Source organism: Pseudophryne corroboree, chromosome 8 (genome assembly GCF_028390025.1).
Source record: "Pseudophryne corroboree isolate aPseCor3 chromosome 8, aPseCor3.hap2, whole genome shotgun sequence".
NCBI lineage: Eukaryota > Metazoa > Chordata > Amphibia > Anura > Myobatrachidae > Pseudophryne > Pseudophryne corroboree.
Window position 1 is genome coordinate 9,311,932 of NC_086451.1, and position 13,623 is coordinate 9,325,554.

Below are 13,623 nucleotides of genomic sequence, written 5' to 3' on the forward strand. Positions count from 1 at the left end.
AGTTGGGGTTGTTAGATAGTTCCTGAGTGACCAGCGAACTTCCCTTTAAAAATAAAAAATTACACAAATCACGTCAGAATGTACAAATAGCGTTTGTGACCACTTTACTCTAATGGTATTAGGTCAGATTACTAACTACTGCACACAATTACGTGCGGTCCAATCGTTCAGTACATAAGCACTACTTGTCATGTACTGAAAGATCAATGGAATCGATGTTTCCGGCCGCGATTCCTTCAGCAAGAGCTTATGGCCTATATGGGTTCTGCACCAACACCCCAGGCGTTGTGCCTCTTGTACCTTTATAGCGGACCTCTTTGTCTATTTTACCTGTTACCTTATGACCTCCTGGTCTGTTACCTTATGACCTCCTGGTCTGTTACCTTATGACCTCCTGGTCTGTTACCTTATGACCTCCTGGTCTGTTACCTTATGGTCCGCTATACTCTAATGCTCAAATATTTATTTAACCAAGGATGCCTCCCTAGCCACCGTATATGTCACTTACACGTGTGTCCCTTGACGAGTACCCGACTTTCCTTTTGGTTCAACCTCTAAGTTATATAAACTTATGTGATAAAAACACACTCACTCAACACATGTACACTTTGTTTCTATATCTATTTCTGCGCAGAAATTGTCTTCAGTCCAACTGTGTTACCAATTAGGAGCAGGATCTGTTAAACTAAATTTCAGATTTTTCCAAAAAAAGATTTGCGTTATTTACCGTGTCGCGTTATTTACCGCTGTGCGTTACTTATCGCCTTTGCGCTAATTATCGCTTTGCTCTAATTCAACTTTTCGTGACTTGGGCTACGTGGGCGTAACCAGACGCTACGTTGCGTAATGTACGCTGCGTGCGTCTGCCGTTTGGATTGCGTACGCAAGTCTTTTGTTAGGGACACGTGTACGCAAAACAAAGATCCACCGTAACACAATTTCTACCTTTATCAATGTAGATGATCCCTGATCATCTACCGCACACCACACTGACTGCCTTATCTCCCAGACAAGCCGTGTGTTGGTCTATACTTTAACTATTACCTCTACTATGAAATAACAGCAAATCTCTTTTAGCACTTTCTATCAACTATAAAACTTGGCAAACAGGAATAGTGATATACGAAATTTGAAAAAGAAATGCAGGTTATTGTATGCGTGCGTGTATACGCAAGACAGAAGAGAAATAAAACAGTTTTAAAAGACACAAGCGTTTTGTTCTTACTTCCGGTTCCCGGATTCCTTCAGCACTCTTTATCTAAGCGAAGCAGACGCTTATCCCGTCAGCACTGCGAGACAACCTCCCACCCTTTGCTGGGGGGATAATGTCTGCTGATCTACCTAGTGCAGATATGAGAAGGATAGGACGAGCCCCCAATTGACAATGCTAAATTCCCTTGTCGTATAAACAACCCTTTATGAAGTCTAAGAACACTGTACGCTGTTTACTTAAGAAGTACCGTAATGGTACGCTAGTTGCGTAACGATCGCTCAGCCGTAGGCGAGACGCTCAAGCGTCACGTTCGCTCACGGCCCAGTGATCACAGGACACGTTATTGGCTATGACTAGAGTAATGATTCGCTATGGCGTAGCGGACGCTCGAGACCACGAGGAGATCACCAGCGGCGCAGACGCTCACAACGCTATACCTTTATGTCTAAACCTTATACCAATAAAATTCACAGAATACCTTAATGTGAGTACAGGGTGTAAGTGCAACCTTGTGTAACCTGACTAACTACAAAGCTGCTTGAGCGTCACCGACGCTCAAGTGAACACTTAACACTATAGGAAATACACAGATACTGGTTTAGGGTCCAAAGCCTATTAACTGTATTATATCTAATGCATTTGTAAAAGGGGATAACAGTACAAATGATACACTACAATATAACAGAGACTTCCTAACCAAAATACAATACTATCTAATACAATTCAATACTAGTCTAGGGGAGATGTGAGAGAAAAGAGAAAGGAGAGAGAGAGAGAGAAATGGAGAGAGATGAGAGAAATTGGCTCACAGTAAGACAATGATTACGGAGAGAAACTTACGCACAAGGGTAAACGATCGCATGCGCCTGGACATCCAGCACCCGATTTTCAGCAATGAGAACCGTTGAAGAGTGAGAGCTGGATGTGGTCGGCCTGCCTATTTATGCCCCACACACAATGCAATCCTACAGTCCCTACAATCCCATTGTCCATTGGACGTCGGAATTCGGCCCTGCATCATAACAAAAGGTCATAGGTTGATTCATACAGGTGGGCTGTGACGATTTCAAACAGCTCAGGTGGGTGGGGAACTAGGTTTTCCGCCGCATACCTGAGTATGAGTAAATAGTAGAAATGGACATAAACTTCTTATGTCCATAACTATTCGCACGAGCGATTAATACGCTCCAAACCAACACCGGAATATTGCTATTTAAATACTCTTCCGATGGGTACCAAACACTACTGCATGACTCCTGTTAGACCCTTCCTACGATACAAAGAGGGATTCCTCAGCTCAGGGACATTCTATATTAACCAAACTTTCAGAAACTATCAAAGGGATCATGATCTACAAACTACATTAATTGTGAAAATATGTAACGAATGAGTCGCACGCTACGACTACATAAACTCTACCGTAAATACGCATACCGTGCGCCCGCGGGTGCACGCTATTGCGGGTATGCGCCTTCACGGGAGAGCGTACGCATGCGCAGCGCGGACCAGTGTGCGGTGCAAATATGGCAGTGTGTATGGGGATATTTTTCTGACTTTGACAGGGTCCTGGTGACCACGGATGCAAGCCTCCGTGGTTGGGGGGCAGTCACTCAGGGAAGAAACTTCCAAGGACAATGGTCGAGTCAGGAGGCTTCCCTACACATAAATATTCTGGAACTAAGGGCCATTTACAATGCCCTAAGTCAGGCAAGACCCCTGCTTCAAAACCAGCCGGTGCTGATTCAGTCAGACAACATCACGGCGGTCGCCCATGTAAACCGACAGGGCGGCACAAGAAGCAGGATGGCGATGGCAGAAGCCACAAGGATTCTCCGATGGGCGGAAAATCACGTGATAGCACTGTCCGCAGTGTTCATTCCGGGAGTGGACAACTGGGAAGCAGACTTCCTCAGCAGGCACGACCTCCACCCGGGAGAGTGGGGACTTCATCCAGAAGTCTTCCAACTGATTGTAAACCGTTGGGAAAGGCCACAGGTGGACATGATGGCGTCCAGCCTAAACAAAAAGCTAAAAAGATATTGCGCCAGGTCAAGGGACCCTCAGGCAATAGCTGTGGACGCTCTAGTGACACCGTGGGTGTACCAGTCGGTTTATGTGTTCCCTCCTCTTCCTCTCATACCAAAGGTGCTGAGGATAATAAGAAAGAGAGGAGTAAGAACTATACTCATCGTTCCGGATTGGCCAAGAAGGACTTGGTACCCGGAACTGCAAGAAATGATCTCAGAGGACCCTTGGCCTCTGCCTCTCAGACAGGACCTGCTACAGCAGGGGCCCTGTCTGTTCCAAGACTTGCCGCTGCTGCGTTTGACGGCATGGCGGTTGAACGCCGGATCCTAATGGAAAAGGGCATTCCGGTTGAAGTCATTCCTACGCTGATAAAAGCTAGGAAAGATGTGACAGCAAAGCATTATCACCGCATATGGCGAAAATATGTTGCTTGGTGTGAGGCTATGAAGGCCCCCACAGAAGAATTTCAGCTGGGTCGTTTTCTGCACTTCCTACAGTCAGGAGTGACTATGGGCCTAAAATTGGGTTCCATTAAAGTCCAGATTTCGGCCCTGTCTATTTTCTTTCAAAAAGAACTGGCTTCACTGCCTGAAGTTCAGACGTTTGTTAAGGGAGTGCTGCACATTCAGCCCCCTTTTGTGCCCCCGGTGGCACCTTGGGATCTCAACGTTGTGTTGGATTTCCTAAAATCACATTGGTTTGAGCCACTTCAGACCGTGGAATTAAAATATCTCACGTGGAAAGTGGTCATGCTTTTGGCCTTGGCTTCGGCTAGGCGGGTGTCAGAATTGGCGGCTTTGTCCTGTAAAAGCCCCTATCTGGTTTTCCATATGGACAGGGCAGAATTACGGACTCGTCCGCAATTTCTGCCAAAGGTGGTGTCATCTTTTCATTTGAACCAACCTATTGTGGTACCTGCGGCTACTCGGGACTTGGAGGCTTCCAAGTTGCTGGACGTAGTCCGGGCCCTGAAAATCTATGTTTCCAGGACGGCTAGAGTCAGAAAGACTGACTCGCTATTTATCCTGCATGCACCCAACAAGCTGGGTGCTCCTGCTTCTAAGCAGACTATTGCTCGCTGGATCTGCTCCACGATTCAACTTGCACATTCTGCGGCTGGACTGCCGCATCCTAAATCAGTAAAGGCCCATTCCACGAGGAAGGTGGGCTCTTCTTGGGCGGCTGCCCGAGGGGTCTCGGCTTTACAACTTTGCCGAGCTGCTACCTGGTCGGGATCAAACACGTTTGCAAAATTCTACAAGTTTGATACCCTGGCTGGGGAGGACCTTGAGTTTGCTCATTCGGTGCTGCAGAGTCATCCGCACTCTCCCGCCCGTTTGGGAGCTTTGGTATAATCCCCATGGTCCTTACGGAGTTCCCAGCATCCACTAGGACGTCAGAGAAAATAAGAATTTACTCACCGGTAATTCTATTTCTCGTAGTCCGTAGTGGATGCTGGGCGCCCATCCCAAGTGCGGATTGTCTGCAATACTTGTATATAGTTATTGCCTAACTAAAGGGTTATTGTTCTGAGCCATCTGTTCAGTGAGGCTCAGTTGTTATTCATACTGTTAACTGGGTTTAGTTATCACGAGTTGTACGGTGTGATTGGTGTGGCTGGTATGAGTCTTACCTGGGATTCCAAATCCTTTCCTTGTTGTGTCAGCTCTTCCGGGCACAGTTTCCCTAACTGAGGTCTGGAGGAGGGGCATAGAGGGAGGAGCCAGTGCACACCAGTAGTCCTACTTCTTTCTTAGAGTGCCCAGTCTCCTGCGGAGCCCGTCTATTCCCCATGGTCCTTACGGAGTTCCCAGCATCCACTACGGACTACGAGAAATAGAATTACCGGTGAGTAAATTCTTATTTTTTCATACTGTTAACTAGATAGTATATCACAAGTTATACGGTGTGATTGGTGTGGCTGGTATGAATCTTGCCCTTAGATTAACAAAAATCCTTTCCTCGTACTTCCGTCTCCTCTGGGCACAGTTACTCTAACTGAGGTCTGGAGGAGGGGCATAGAGGGAGGAGCCAGTTCACACCCAGATCCAAAGTCTTTCTTAAAGTGCCCATGTCTCCTGCGGAGCCCGTCTATCCCATGGTCCTTATGGAGTCCCAGCATCCTCTACGGACTACGAGAAAAAGATTTACCGGTAGGTTTAAAATCTTATTATTACATGTACTGCTGCTGTTATATGCTGTATGTTATTACTATATATGTCACTTATTACATGTGCTGCTGCTGTTATATGCTGTATGTTATTATTACTATACTGTATGTCCCTTATTACATGTGCTGCTGCTGTTATATGCTGTATGTTATTATTACTATATATGTCACTTATTACATGTGCTGCTGCTGTTATATGCTATGTTATTATTACTATATATGTCACTTATTACATGTGCTGCTGCTGTTATATGCTATATGTTATTATTACTATATATGTCACTTATTACATGTGCTGCTGCTGTTATATGCTATATGTTATTGTTACTATACTGTCACTTATTACATGTGCTGCTGTTATATGCTGTATGTTATTATTACTATACTGTATGTCACTTATTACATGTGCTGCTGCTGTTATATGCTGTATGTTATTGTTACTATACTGTATGTCCCTTATTACATGTACTGCTGCTGTTATATGCTATGTTATTATTACTATACTGTCACTTATTACATGTGCTGCTGTTATATGCTATATGTTATTATTACTATATATGTCACTTATTACATGTGCTGCTGCTGTTATATGCTATGTTATTATTACTATATATGTCACTTATTACATGTGCTGCTGCTGTTATATTCTATATGTTATTATTACTATATATGTCACTTATTACATGTGCTGCTGCTGTTATATGCTGTATGTTATTATTACTATACTGTCACTTATTACATGTGCTGCTGTTATATGCTATATGTTATTATTACTATATATGTCACTTATTACATGTGCTGCTGCTGTTATATGCTATGTTATTATTACTATATATGTCACTTATTACATGTGCTGCTGCTGTTATATTCTATATGTTATTATTACTATATATGTCACTTATTACATGTGGTGCTGCTGCTGTTATATGCTATATGTTATTATTACTATATGTCACTTATTACATGTGCTGCTGCTGTTATATGCTATATGTTATTATTACTATATGTCACTTATTACATGTGCTGCTGTTGCTATGTGCTGTATGTTATTGTTACTATACTGTATGTCCCTTATTACATGTACTGCTGCTGTTATATGCTGTATGTTATTATTACTATACTGTCACTTATTACATGTGCTGCTGCTGTTATATGCTGTATGTTATTGTTACTATACTGTATGTCCCTTATTACATGTACTGCTGCTGTTATATGCTATATGTTATTATTACTATACTGTCACTTATTACATGTACTGCTGCTGTTATATGCTATGTTATTATTACTATACTGTCACTTATTACATGTGCTGCTGCTGTTATATGCTATATGTTATTATTACTATATATGTCACTTATTACATGTGCTGCTGCTGTTATATGCTGTATGTTATTGTTACTATACTGTATGTCACTTATTACATGTGCTGCTGCTGTTATATGCTATGTTATTATTACTATATGTCACTTATTACATGTGCTGCTGCTGTTATATGCTATATGTTATTATTACTATATATGTCACTTATTACATGTGCTGCTGCTGTTATATGCTATATGTTATTATTACTATATGTCACTTATTACATGTGCTGCTGCTGTTATATGCTATATGTTATTATTACTATATATGTCACTTATTACATGTGCTGCTGCTGTTATATGCTGTATGTTATTGTTACTATACTGTATGTCACTTATTACATGTGCTGCTGCTGTTATATGCTATATGTTATTATTACTATATGTCACTTATTACATGTGCTGCTGCAGTTATATGCTATATGTTATTATTACTATATGTCACTTATTACATGTGCTGCTGCTGTAATATGCTGTATGTTATTATTACTATACTGTATGTCCCTTATTACATGTACTGCTGCTGTTATATGCTGTATGTTATTATTACTATACTGTCACTTATTACATGTGCTGCTGCTGTTATATGCTATATGTTATTATTACTATATATGTCACTTATTACATGTGCTGCTGCTGTTATATGCTATGTTATTATTACTATATATGTCACTTATTACATGTGCTGCTGCTGTTATATGCTATATGTTATTATTACTATATATGTCACTTATTACATGTGCTGCTGCTGTTATATGCTATATGTTATTATTACTATATGTCACTTATTACATGTGCTGCTGTTGCTATGTGCTGTATGTTATTGTTACTATACTGTATGTCACTTATTACATGTGCTGCTGCTGTTATATGCTGTATGTTATTATTACTATACTGTATGTCACTTATTACATGTACTGCTGCTGTTATATGCTATATGTTATTATTACTATACTGTATGTCACTTATTACATGTGCTGCTGCTGTTATATGCTATATGTTATTGTTACTATACTGTATGTCACTTATTACATGTACTGCTGCTGTTATATGCTGTATGTTATTGTTACTATACTGTATGTCACTTATTACATGTGCTGCTGCTGTTATATGCTATATGTTATTATTACTATATATGTCACTTATTACATGTGCTGCTGCTGTTATATGCTATATGTTATTATTACTATATGTCACTTATTACATGTGCTGCTGCTGTTATATGCTATATGTTATTATTACTATATGTCACTTATTACATGTGCTGCTGTTGCTATGTGCTGTATGTTATTGTTACTATACTGTATGTCACTTATTACATGTGCTGCTGCTGTTATATGCTGTATGTTATTATTACTATACTGTATGTCACTTATTACATGTACTGCTGTTGCTATGTGCTGTATGTTATTACTATACTGTCACTTATTACATGTACTGCTGCTGTTATATGCTATATGTTATTATTACTATACTGTATGTCACTTATTACATGTGCTGCTGCTGTTATATGCTATATGTTATTGTTACTATACTGTATGTCACTTATTACATGTACTGCTGCTGTTATATGCTGTATGTTATTGTTACTATACTGTATGTCACTTATTACATGTGCTGCTGCTGTTATATGCTGTATGTTATTACTATATATGTCACTTATTACATGTGCTACTGCTGTAATATGCTGTATGTTATTATTACTATACTGTATGTCACTTATTACATGTACTGCTGTTGCTATGTGCTGTATGTTATTACTATACTGTCACTTATTACATGTACTGCTGCTGTTATATGCTATATGTTATTATTACTATACTGTATGTCACTTATTACATGTGCTGCTGCTGTTATATGCTATATGTTATTATTACTATATATGTCACTTATTACATGTGCTGCTGCTGTTATATGCTATATGTTATTATTACTATATGTCACTTATTACATGTGCTGCTGCTGTTATATGCTATATGTTATTATTACTATATGTCACTTATTACATGTGCTGCTGTTGCTATGTGCTGTATGTTATTGTTACTATACTGTATGTCACTTATTACATGTGCTGCTGCTGTTCTATGCTGTATGTTATTATTACTATACTGTATGTCACTTATTACATGTGCTGCTGCTGTTCTATGCTGTATGTTATTATTACTATACTGTATGTCACTTATTACATGTACTGCTGTTGCTATGTGCTGTATGTTATTACTATACTGTCACTTATTACATGTACTGCTGCTGTTATATGCTGTATGTTATTGTTACTATACTGTCACTTATTACATGTGCTGCTGTTATATGCTATATGTTATTATTACTATACTGTATGTCACTTATTACATGTGCTGCTGCTGTTATATGCTATATGTTATTGTTACTATACTGTATGTCACTTATTACATGTACTGCTGCTGTTATATGCTGTATGTTATTGTTACTATACTGTATGTCACTTATTACATGTGCTGCTGCTGTTATATGCTATATGTTATTATTACTATATATGTCACTTATTACATGTGCTGCTGCTGTTATATGCTATATGTTATTATTACTATATGTCACTTATTACATGTGCTGCTGCTGTTATATGCTATATGTTATTATTACTATATGTCACTTATTACATGTGCTGCTGTTGCTATGTGCTGTATGTTATTGTTACTATACTGTATGTCACTTATTACATGTGCTGCTGCTGTTATATGCTGTATGTTATTATTACTATACTGTATGTCACTTATTACATGTACTGCTGTTGCTATGTGCTGTATGTTATTACTATACTGTCACTTATTACATGTACTGCTGCTGTTATATGCTATATGTTATTATTACTATACTGTATGTCACTTATTACATGTGCTGCTGCTGTTATATGCTATGTTATTGTTACTATACTGTATGTCACTTATTACATGTACTGCTGCTGTTATATGCTGTATGTTATTGTTACTATACTGTATGTCACTTATTACATGTGCTGCTGCTGTTATATGCTGTGTTATTACTATATATGTCACTTATTACATGTGCTACTGCTGTAATATGCTGTATGTTATTATTACTATACTGTATGTCACTTATTACATGTACTGCTGTTGCTATGTGCTGTATGTTATTACTATACTGTCACTTATTACATGTACTGCTGCTGTTATATGCTATGTTATTATTACTATATATGTCACTTATTACATGTGCTGCTGCTGTTATATGCTATATGTTATTATTACTATATATGTCACTTATTACATGTACTGCTGCTATATGCTGTATGTTATTGTTACTATACTGTATGTCACTTATTACATGTGCTGCTGCTGTTATATGCTATGTTATTGTTACTGTATGTCACTTATTACATGTACTGCTGCTGTTATATGCTGTATGTTATTGTTACTATACTGTATGTCACTTATTACATGTGCTGCTGCTGTTATATGCTATATGTTATTATTACTATATGTCACTTATTACATGTGCTGCTGCTGTTATATGCTGTATGTTATTATTACTATATGTCACTTATTACATGTGCTGCTGCTGTTATATGCTATATGTTATTATTACTATATATGTCACTTATTACATGTACTGCTGCTGTTATATGATGTATGTTATTATTACTATATATGTCACTTATTACATGTACTGCTGCTGTTATATGATGTATGTTATTGTTACTATACTGTATGTCACTTATTACATGTGCTGCTGCTGTTATATGATGTATGTTATTGTTACTATACTGTATGTCACTTATTACATGTGCTGCTGCTGTTATATGCTGTATGTTATTATTACTATATATGTCACTTATTACATGTGCTGCTGCTGTTATATGCTATGTTATTATTACTATATATGTCACTTATTACATGTACTGCTGCTGTTATATGCTATATGTTATTATTACTATATATGTCACTTATTACATGTGCTGCTGCTGTTATATGCTGTATGTTATTATTACTATATATGTCACTTATTACATGTACTGCTGCTGTTATATGCTATATGTTATTGTTACTATACTGTATGTCACTTATTACATGTGCTGCTGCTGTTATATGCTGTATGTTATTATTACTATACTGTATGTCACTTATTACATGTGCTGCTGCTATGTGCTGTATGTTATTGTTACTATACTGTATGTCACTTATTACATGTGCTGCTGCTGTTATATGCTATATGTCACTTATTACTAGAGATGAGCGGGTTCGGCTCTCAGAGAACCAAACCGTACCGAACTTCACCATTCGAGTCCGGTTTCCGAGCGAGGCTCGGGTTTTCCCACCTGACTCGGAAACCCGTACGAGCCAAAACGTTGTCATCCCGCTGTCGGATTCTGGTGGGATTTGTATTCCATATAAGGAGCCGCGCGTCGCAGCCATTTTCACTCCAATCTCGGAGAGTGTAGTGAGAGGATGTGTCTCCGTCCTCAGTGTCTGTGTGGGGGTGGGAAAGTGGGGTGGCGAGTCTTGTGCTGTCTTGTGCTGTGTTGTGCTGCTCAGTCCAGTCCAGTGTAGTCAGTGTATTGTGCAGCATCAGTCCAGCCAATCACAGTGTTTGTGTCCTCTGCTGCTATATGTCCCCAGTGCTGCTGGCTGCTGTATAAGTCGCTTGCATTTTTGCTGTTTTGTCTTGCATCAGACCAGGGGTAGTGTCTTGTGCAGCATCAGTCTAGTGACCAATCACAGTGGTGGTGTCCTCTGCTGCCATATATCCAGTGTTACTGCCGTATAATTCCCGTGATACTGACGTATAATTCCTGTGACATTGCCGTATAATTCTCGGAATACTGGCGTATAATTCCTGTGACATTGCCGTATAATTCTCGAAATACTGGCGTAAAATTCCTATGATATTGCCGTATAATTCCTGTGATATTGCCGTATAATTCTCGGAATACTGGCGTACAATTCCTGTGATACTGCCATATAATTCCCGTGATACTGCCGTATAATTCCTGTGACATTGCCGTATAATTCATGGAATACTGGCGTATAATTCCTATGATATTACCGTATAATTCCTGTGATATTGCCATATAATTCTCGGAATACTGGCGTATAATTCCTGTGACATTGTCGTATAATTCTCGGAATACTGCCGAATAATTCCTGTGACATTGCCGTATAATTCTCGGAATACTGCCGTATAATTCCAGTTATCCTGCCATATAATTCCATATAATTCCGTATAAATCTAGTCCAGTGGTGCTGCCATATAAGTTTAGTGGTGCTGTCCTGTGCTGTATATAATTTACTCCAAATAAAGGGGTTATTAATATTGAATCAAAATAATTTTTACAGGGTTTGCCCTGTGAGGTGTAGGGGTACGCTCTATTTTGCCGCATATTGTTATATAACTCCAGAAAAATAATGGAGAACAAAAATTTGGAGGATAAAATAGGGAAAGATCAAGAACCACTTCCTCCTAGTGCTGAAGCTGCGGCCACTAGTCATGACATAGGCGATGAAATGTCATCAACGTCGTCTGCCAAGGCCGATGCCCATTGTGATAGTAGAGGGCATGTAAAATCCAAAAAGCCAAAGTTCAGTAAAAAGACCCAAAAAAAGAAATTTAAATAGTCTGAGGAGAAACGTAAACTTGCCAATATGCCATTTACGACACGGAGTGGCAAGGAACGGCTGAGGCCCTGGCCTATGTTCATGGCTAGTGGTTCAGCTTCACATGACGATGAAAGCCCTCATAACTGAGGCCTTGACACTTATGTTGGTGTTAGACGTGCGTCCGGTATCCGCCATTAGTGCAGTGGGATTTAGACAATTGATGGAGGTATTGTGTCCCCGGTACCAAATCCCATCTAGATTCCACTTCACTAGGCAGGCGATAGCGAGATTTGCCATTTAATTCCAGTGATTTGGACGTATAATTATTAATTACAGTGATCTTGCCAATTAATTCCAGTGATTTGGACGTATTTTTACAGTGATCTTGCCAATTAATTCCAGTGATTTGGATATATAATTCCAGTTGGAATTGTTTATGTCGCTTGGCTTAGTCATACAGCTACCTCATTGCACCTCTTCGACATCTTTGCATGAGGCGCAGTTTTTGAAAAGTGCCATCCTGTGTGACATTGCCGTATGAGTCCAGGGGTACTGCTGTATTAGTCCTGGGGTACTGCCGTATAAGTACACCAATTGCAGATTTTTTTAAAAGTGACTGGAGCGTGCTGGAGATGCTGTCAGTGGACCGAACAACTGCGGCCCACTCTCGACATTCAGCCACTGCGTGACACTACTAGATGGGCCAGGTGGTTGTGTCGCTTGGCTTAGTCATACAGCAACCTCGGTGCACCTTTTTTTTCTTCTTTGCATCATGTGCTGTTAGGGGACTTTTTAAAAAAATATCTGCCCTCCTGTCTGACACTGCAGTGCCACTCCTAGATGGGCCAGGTATTTGTGTTGTCCACTTGTGTCGCTTAGGTTAGTCATACAGCCACCTCGGTGCAACCTTTTGGCCTAAAAACAATATTGTGAGGTGTTCAGAATAGACTGGAAATGATTGTTATTGAGGTTAATAATACTGTAGGAGCAAAATTACCCCCAAATTCTGTGATTTTAGCTGTTTTTTTATGTTTTTCCCCCAAAATCATCCAGATTCAAAACCAAAACACGAAAGTGGAATTAGAACCAAAGCACAAAACACGAAAAGTGCCAGCCGTACATCTCTACTTATTACATGTGCTGCTGCTGTTATATGCTGTATGTTATTATTACTATACTGTATGTCACTTATTACATGTGCTGCTGCTGTTATATGCTGTATGTTATTATTACTATACTGTATGTCACTTATTACAT

General features: G+C 39.4%; 1 protein-coding gene across 6 annotated transcripts in view; it reads left to right on the forward strand.

The window, feature by feature from the left end:
- RALGPS1 (Ral GEF with PH domain and SH3 binding motif 1) overlaps nucleotides 1-13,623 on the forward strand; it is a 552,121-nt gene that overhangs the window by 44,402 nt on the left and 494,096 nt on the right. Inside the window, exon 2 of one of the 6 annotated variants that reach the window (XM_063935880.1) lies at nucleotides 5,231-5,394. The exons of the other annotated variants lie outside the window; for them this stretch is intronic. The gene's annotated coding sequence lies outside the window, so the exon portion shown is untranslated. The remainder of the gene's footprint in view (nucleotides 1-5,230; nucleotides 5,395-13,623) is intronic. 6 annotated transcript variants of the gene reach the window in all.